Genomic DNA, 8,971 nt, shown 5'->3' with positions numbered 1-8,971 from the left:
AACAACATACAGTACTGTATATGTACCTACTAAATTTTACTTACCATGCTCTGCAGAACAGGAGCGGCTCAGCTCGTTTTGGTCCAACTCTGTTCCGTTTCTGCAGATGTACCCAGCAGCAACCCATTAATCAATATTCTAAACTTCTAAACCTACTAATTTTAACAACATACTTATATGTATTTACTAAATTTGACTTACCAGCATGTCTCTGTTCAGAGGTCCTCATCATCGGTTGAAAGAGGTGAAAAAAGTCCTCTGTTAAGCTTCAGATGGAGTGCAGGATCATCGGCTGCATGCGACCAGTGACATGCTGGTTGAAAGAGATGAAAAAGATTCCCGTTAAGCTTCACATGTACCACCGGATCATCAGCTGTACACATCTGCTTGGAGGTCCACGTGGACGTGGTACCAGCTCTCAAGATTCTCTGATGGGTCTGGAGGTCTGGTTCTGCTCGGTTTGGTTCGGTGTATTAAGTGTGGCTTCCCTACATCTGATAGATACCAATCAGATCAAAACTTTCCCTCTAGTTCATCAGAAGGAAACGGGTCTTCTGGGCAGGGCCCTGTTGCCTTCTGGGAAATGTGATAATTATGAGCGGGAATACAGTGGAGGATTACTGAGAGAAAACTACAAAATGGCAGCGCCTGTCCAAAGTAGTTTTTTCCTTCTTCTTTTTGTTAACTTTTTACTGTACAGTACTGTATCTAGTACTATATCAATCACGTGAGTAATATTAAAGTTGACATTCATGTGTCCTGTACAATTTTTTCCGTTTATTTTTTGTACAATATTATGGTCTGTGCATATACAAACTGCGATAGAGTGAGTCCGCAGAAGTCAAACCGTGAAGTAGCGAGGGACTACTATGTTCAAAAATACACACAAGGCATGAAAGCACTGCATGCTACTTTTTGCCAGCACAATAACAAACCAGTTACAGTGTTGGTATATTGTAGTTTATTTGTTTTAATAGCGTACAAATTAAAAAATGCATCACGTTTGTATTAAATTATATGCATAAAGTGCATATATTGAAATATATCTCATTTAAACACTTGTTTTAATAAGTATGCCTTGTAAGGATGATGATTTATTATTATTATGTTTTTTTATCTATACACCTGACAGCCCAAAACTGGTCCCTTACTGTATATTTTCGCATGTATTAAAATTTGTATTGTATCCTACAGACAGTCGATGCACAAAGTTGTTGGACAGACTGGTGTATTTGTCACTGAATATGGATCTCCTTGCAGATTCAGCAGCACGACTGCAAAACTAAAGAGCTTTATTGACAATTAAGTATACAAATTTCCTTAATCAGTGATTATCTAATTAAAGATTGTGCAGTAAATGTCAAAAAACAGCAATGTTTTCATTGCAATCCTACACTCCATGTTGTTATGATGGGCTGTGGGTGGGAAGCAGCTGGCTGTGTGGGACGACTGCGCTCTGAATGCTGTCATTACCATAAATATCAAATGATGCATCTCCTGTACTCAGCAAACAGTGTTTCTGAAGGCAGTGGGGATAAAAGTATTTAGAACACACAGCATATTATTCCTAAAAAGTGCATTGTAGTGTATAGAGAAAAGTGACAGTAACTGTTAAGTGTCTTACGGTGCTTTTTTTAACCTACTGTTGTGAATGTGTATGATTTATTTGTATTTGTCAAATATAACCCTCACCAAAAACATGGCAAATGACCTCACAGTAAGCTAAATACTAAAATATATGTTTTAGCTATGTTTTTTTTTAAATAATAATGACAAATATTTTGAAAATGTACAGTGAAGCAAATCATTTAAAATCAAATATGTTGTCTGATAAACTGTAAATAGACTGTAGACGTAGACAGAACCTGCTTTCTAGCTCAGCCAAATTTGACTCATCCCCTACTTCTATACCAAACTCCCTTATGGGAGAAAAGTTAAACGGCTATCATATCATTGTCCCAGCGTTTCCATTATCCTGACTCATATTACCACTCCTAATCTTGCACCTTAGCAAGAACTAGTTGCTGACAAAATTATATAGGTGGAAAATTACTTTGATAAATGAGAAACCCTTCAAGAAATTGTTGCTCCATCAGTTGCAGACCATTTTAACAATGAAATACACCAAATTAATATATAATTTTTTGCCAACTAAAATAATTGTTTAGGATTTACCTTACTTTATCATATATATTTTAAATGTTTTTAACTAAAATGGACAGTGATACCAAGCATATTTCCCTTCACCAAACTACACACTGGCTGTTATTTTTCTTGGATGTTGATTGAAATACTCTGGATTTTTGTGTTCCAGCATGAGCTTGATCAGACTTGGTTATAAAGTTGAATTATTATTATTATTTGTTTGTTTGTTTGTTTGTTTTATTCCTGTTATTCTGGCCACAACTTGATGTTCTCAACTAAAAAAAAATATTAATAAATGAAAAAGCTTCCCCTATTTCTAGCCACTCATTTACCCCCTGATATTATTTATTTATTATATTTTTAATTAACTCACATATTGTCTAAAACCAATCACCCCTTAGAGTTGGCCCTGGTATCCTCATTGTTTTAATAAAATGTTTTGTTCATGCATGTCATGTTGTCTGTGCTCTATTTGTTTCACTTTTCTTTCTATTGCTTGATCACTAGCAGATGCTTGCTTTTTTGCCATCCCGTGTGTCTGCTGGCTTTGGTGTGATCACATTTGGGTCATTCCATCACAAGTTGTGACAGTTGTACTGGTTGTGACAATACATTCAAGTTAATTAGGAAATATGATGTTGCTTTGAATATAAATCATTTGCTATGGATAATTAACAATAGTACCAAACATCCATCTATCCATTATCGATACCCGCTTCTTCCTTTTTTGAGTTGCGGGGGTCACTGGTGCCCATGACCAGTCATCACTGTGCAAGAGGTGGGGACACCCTGGACAGATCGCAAGTCCATCACAGGGACACATAGAGACAAACGAGACAAACAACCATTCACTCTCTCGCTCGATAATTTAGAGTTATCAATCCATTCAACCTTTATTTATACAGGTGAGTCTCATTGAGCCTCGAGGACTCATTAACAAGAGAAACCTGTTTTTAACAAAGAATGATGACAACAGTAAACAATCATATAATAAAGCATATACATTGAAAATAAATAAGTAAATGGAAGATAAATATGTTAATAAACAAAACAAAAACAGCTACATTGTAAAGCACAAACATGTGGGAGGAAACTGGAGTACCTGGAGGAAATCCACGCATGCATGGAGCGAACATACAAACCCCGGCCAGGATTTGATCCAGCGACCTTCTAGCTGAGTGCAAACAACTCAACCAACTGAGCCACCGTGCTCCAGCTAGCAAACATAAGAGATGGAAATGCAACATCATTTTACTCAACTTATTTTTATAAGTTTGACCTCTCATCTTCTAGAATTGTGCCGCTCAAGGTGGCTGCACGTTCGAGCAGCTCTGTTACTTTCATTCTGAGATTTTGCTTTTGGAAACTTTAATTCCTCTTTTTTCTGGATGTAAATCACATTTTTTGGATGAATGTTTCCTCTGGTATCAGATGCTGTGCAGCCGGAAGGATTTTTACTGAGACCTTTTTGGTTTTGGACATTTGTTATGATGCGTAACCATGGCAACAAGGCAGTTTTCTACAACAACAACAGCTGATTAACATCTCAAAAGCTCAAATAATATCTCAACTATGACCCCAACTCTCAAATGAGTTGAAAAGGATATTATGTGGACGCATTCTCATCTACCTGCCAGCTGTGCTCGAGTGCCTGACCACTGAGATCCTGGAACAAGCAGGAAACACGGCTCACGACAGCAGAAGGACATGATCGTCCCTCAGCACCTACAGTTGGCTGTCCGCAGCTATGAGGAGCTCGGCAAAATGCTGGGAGGAGTGGCCATCGCTCTGGGAGGAGTTCTGCTGGCATTCAGGCGGTCCTAAAGCCCGGGGGAACTGAGACGCCAGCCGAGTCTGGGTGGACGGATCGGACGGCATCTGCAGCCAGTTTCTTAGGATCCACTGTGGGATGGACCTTTACAAGAGATCCTTGCTGCCTACAGCCATCAGTATCTATAACATCTCTTAATGAAATGAGGATAACGAGTTACAACAACAAACAATTTCCCTTTGGGATTAATAAAGTATTATTGAATTGAATTTGAATCTGACAACTAGACACAAGTTTAGAGCCCAGGGAACTTTAATTGATTTGTTACGTACCTGATCCATACTAGACATTTTTAGAAGAGTGCTGTTTTTAGAGAGTTGTAAATGTTTGGATGTTTGTTTTTTTTTTATTCCATCAAAATAACCCATAGTAGAAAACATAAACTGTCTATTTTCACTCCTTTATGTCAACACTACACTCATTTAGCTTGTATATTTCCACTGTGCAATTATGACTGCTTCTTACATCACACATTTGATACATATAAGATAATAATCTATATTTAAAATGACCATGTTTAAAAGAAAAATATACATGTGAATAGTCCAGGTGATTGAGCATATGGGGCTCTGTTGGCAAGATTGGCAGTGTTTTTAGCTTGTAGCCAGGCAACCAAGGATCCCACAGAGTCGGAAACTTGGCTGTGTATCATTTAACAGATACATGAGAGAGACGGTGGAAAAAAAAAGATAGGCAGCTGCTTGTGCAGAAAAGGCCTTTTGACATACACATCCATTGCGTGATAACAAAGCAACAAACACAAACAATATTACACACACGTATGCACACCCTCTACCTTTTGAAAATGCAATATTTTCAGCATACTCTGCCAAAGGCTCTTTCACAGAGTTCTACATTACTGACTCCATCTTGACACGTAGATCAAAAAGTTGCCAGTAAGTAACCCGCAATTTACTCCTTGGTTAAACACTTTGAAGCCACAGAGCCCCATCACCAGAGGCAAATCCATCAGAGAGGAATAAATGCTGACAAAGACAGGGGACAACAGGGAAAGAAAAGGAGAATCTATCTAAACCTCTTAGGCTCAAACAACCTTCCTGTCACAAGCAGCATGCAGGGTGGTGTCAGTAATCCCTGAGGTGTGTAATATGAAACAGCATGTTAATGCTGGAACTCTTCCCTTTGAACTTTTTCACTGAAAATAAAGGGCATTTTTTATGATAGCCTTCTCACATTCTCTGTCTAACATCCCATGCCCTTATTTATCCCTTTATCGGTTCTGCTTTCATTATTTTATGTTTTGTTTTCCTTTTTGCTTGCCACTTTCAATACATATGAGTTTTAAGAGCAACAACACAATAGTAGGAATAATTCATTCAACCTTTATTTAGACAGGTTAATCCCATTGAGTCTCGAGGACTCAATTACAAAAGAGACTTGATTTCAACAAAGAATGATGACAACCTACAACAACAATAGACAGTTGTAAAAAGGCATACAGTTTATATATATATATATATATATAAAAATAAAATGGCAAAAAAAAAAAGTAACAAAAACAGCTAGATTGTAAGGCGAATGTTGAAAACTTAAAACAGGAACATGTTTGCATTGGTCCTTGCCAAGAGTCCAACAGATTCTTAAAGCCACTTAGAGAGGTCAAGGTTGAGAGCTTCAGGTCTTTTTGCAAGATATTCCAGGAATGCATTTTATATGACAATGGTTGTTGAAAATGTAAAATGGGAAGACGTTTTGTTGGTAATTCGGCATAACACCAATCTGATAAAAATTGAAAAAAAAAAAGGTTTATCACAAGTTTATTACATTTATCCAATCACCAACCCAATATAATTGTATAATTAAAATAAACAGTATACATTTTCTAAGAGCAGGTGTACACATTGCAACTAATGCTTAATCATTTTTAAATGCAACACCATGTTTTGCCTAAACACAGGACTTTGGGGCATTTACTGTACAAACTAAAATGTACAAACGTGAGACGAAAAAAAATATATGGATAAAAATACCAGTAGAAAGTCTTTGAATCTTGCACATGACTATGATTAAATAATAGTTAGAAATAAAATTGAAGTTGTACGTTCAAAATTCAAAACAAGCTCATATTTCAGCAACTATCTGTGGATGGCTGAAGTTTATTTCTCTTCTGCATTAACCCACAAACTCAGGTCATGCCCAGTATTTTAGATTCAGCTAAAAATGATCAATAATACTAAGGTTACCGAACAAACTGTACAATGATTTATAAACAAATGCATGTTTTTATTTTACTTATATTTTATTTTTTTATCTCCTTTCTTTGGCTGTTGCTCTGCCACAGCTTGTTTCATGTGAATATTCAAAGTGTGAAGCAAAAGATGTATGAACAGAGTCAGGTGAGAGCCATTATCTTGGCTTTGCAAGAGAATTGAACTCCAGAGGATCCTATGCTCTGGCACAAATTTATCTATGCTGTCAGGTGTGCCTGGACGATTACACAACACGCTGTGCTCCCATGTGGCGCCTCTGCCAATGGGAGTTAAGTTCTTACTCAAGGCCAGGGTTAGGAAAAGATTGGCAGCCTATTTCTCACAGCCTCATCCATCTGTTCACGTCATTAAAGTTTGGTGGAAAATACAGCCTTACCGACTGTTATTGTCCTTCACTATCTAATCACTGCTAACAAGATCTTCCATCTGCCTACATGGACCAAACTCTACGGACCCGTTCGGTTCCGCGGGGAAGCCTTGCATGTTCTTTGTCTGCCGGACCTGGTTCTGGAGGGCACTCTGTGAGGGCAGCTGCTGTGGTCATTATTATCATCATGCTGCTAGTGGGACCTGCTAACAACACCTGCTAATGCTGCTAATAAGACATGCCGCTAACAGAGCAGAGCCATGCTGCTGAAAGAACCTTACTGCTAACCGAACTACACTGTAGATGTATTTCTTTTTCACTTTTGGCCCCTTGTTTTTGTATTTTCTGCTGCATGCTTTGGTATTTCTTGTTTTTTATTTTTTTTATTTTTATTTTTTTGGGCGAGTCGAGACGGTTCTTCTTGTCCTCAGCATTTCAGTGCATTGTTGAGCTTGTGTTGGATTGCATATGACAAATAAACCAAACCTGAACCAGTGTCATTTAAACATGAAACAAATGTCTATGAACCACTTTTTTTTTTAGTTTCTGCTTCTTTTGTCAGTTTTAATAAAAGTTTTTTTTTTTTTTTTTTTTTTTTTTTGCTAACTAGTTCATTTTCTAAAAAACGTGTATTTAAAAAAAAAAAAAAGTGAAATTCAGGACTCCATCTGGACTCTTTGGGTACAATTACACATCAATTGCTAACATATATTATCATCTTAAATCCAGAGGTACTGCATTCAGTGCCTTGGTGCAACACAAACATGCCACTGATGGCGATTAGGAACCTGAGTTCATCCCAGAGTAAAACCATTGTCTTCTGGGTTTATTGTTTTGCTTTGCTTGGTATCAAAACTACAACTACTTGATAAGGGCTAAACAATGTTTTATGGGTTGACAAAAAAGACAAATAGAAATAACAAAAACATTTTTAGCACACTAAATCCTCATGAAGAGTTATTTTATAATAAACTCTTCAGAAGCAAAATTGCACTTTTTCTAAATAGAACAAGCCTGAATGGACCGACCCACTGCTGCTCCAACTTTGTGCTCCCAAACAAGGTAGTAACAGAGCTGTAATAGTTGACGTGAACAGATAAGCCAGCTTTGCATGTCAAGGATGTGATTTTGGGCGGTACGGTGGAACAGTGGGTGGAGATGTTGCCTCCCAATGAAAAGACAATGAGATCAAACCCCAGCTGGAGACTTTACTGGGTGGAGTTTTCATGTTCTCTCCATGCATGTGTGAGTTTCTTTTATACTTTTGATGACTGAAGTACTTATTTATTTGTTCTAACTATTTCAGGATCACTACTACAGCTGCTTGTATGATGGACCTAAGAAGGTATCCGCTGGATGAACAAAACTGCACGCTTGAGATAGAGAGTTGTAAGTAAATATGCTCTGCATTTATTTATGAACCTTTTTTTTATGTTATAGTATTTTGATTATATCCCCTTTAGCTGAATCAATGTGCTTGTAAATTGGTAAATATATATATATATATATATATATATATATATATATATATATATATTCCCCAGAGCAGGGACCTTAAACTGCCGTGACCTTGCAGATCTGCTCATTCTGGACATGATATTTTAAAATATTAGATTTTCTATTCTAACTTAAATACAAATATAAGTCCTGTATATGGTATCTACAGATATTTGTGTACAAAGTTGGGGTGAGCTATATGCCATGTCTAGTTTGCCCTTTCCTTTCCTTGTAGCTGCTCCTAATACTGGTGTGTTTCTATACTTTTTTATTTCCGCTGCCAAGTCAGGTTTGTTTTAGTTTTATTACTTTAATAAAACATTTTTCTTTTAGTTGAGTCTCAGTTGCAGTCTGCATTCTGTCTTATCACTGCAATTTGTGACAAAGGGTTTCTCCTTTTATCACTCTGTCCTTGTTTGTTCATGTTTTTGTTTGTTTGTTTTGTTTTTGTTTATTGGTCTACATACTTAAACTAGTTGGAGTCAAAATGATCAGTCACTTCTATTTCATGGGTTAGATGTTGAAAGTTTGGGGAATCACCTCTTTGAGAAATGGCGAGTAGGATGCATTACACAAGACTGTTATTGAAGACTGGTATTTGACTAAAAATTGAAGTTGCCCTCTTAAATGTTTTCTGTATCAATATTAGTTGGAATCAAAAAAATAAAATAAATTAACTTGAAAAGAAATGTTAAGATTTAGTTAGAAATCAGGATTGAGATGAATATGAGAAATACTGCACATCAGTATTCCAGTGATGCATGAAAAATACCTAAATTAGCCAACAATCAACTACACAACTGAGCCGAGGAGCTTACAGATGTGACTGCAGAACAATGAGAACAACAACATAAAAGACCAAGTAAGATCCTTGAACTTTTTTTTTTTTTTTTTTTTTTT

Source organism: Nematolebias whitei, chromosome 14 (genome assembly GCF_014905685.2).
Source record: "Nematolebias whitei isolate Nwh7 chromosome 14, NemWhi1, whole genome shotgun sequence".
Taxonomy (NCBI): Eukaryota; Metazoa; Chordata; class Actinopteri; order Cyprinodontiformes; family Rivulidae; genus Nematolebias; species Nematolebias whitei.
Note: the sequence above shows the minus strand (reverse complement) of the source record.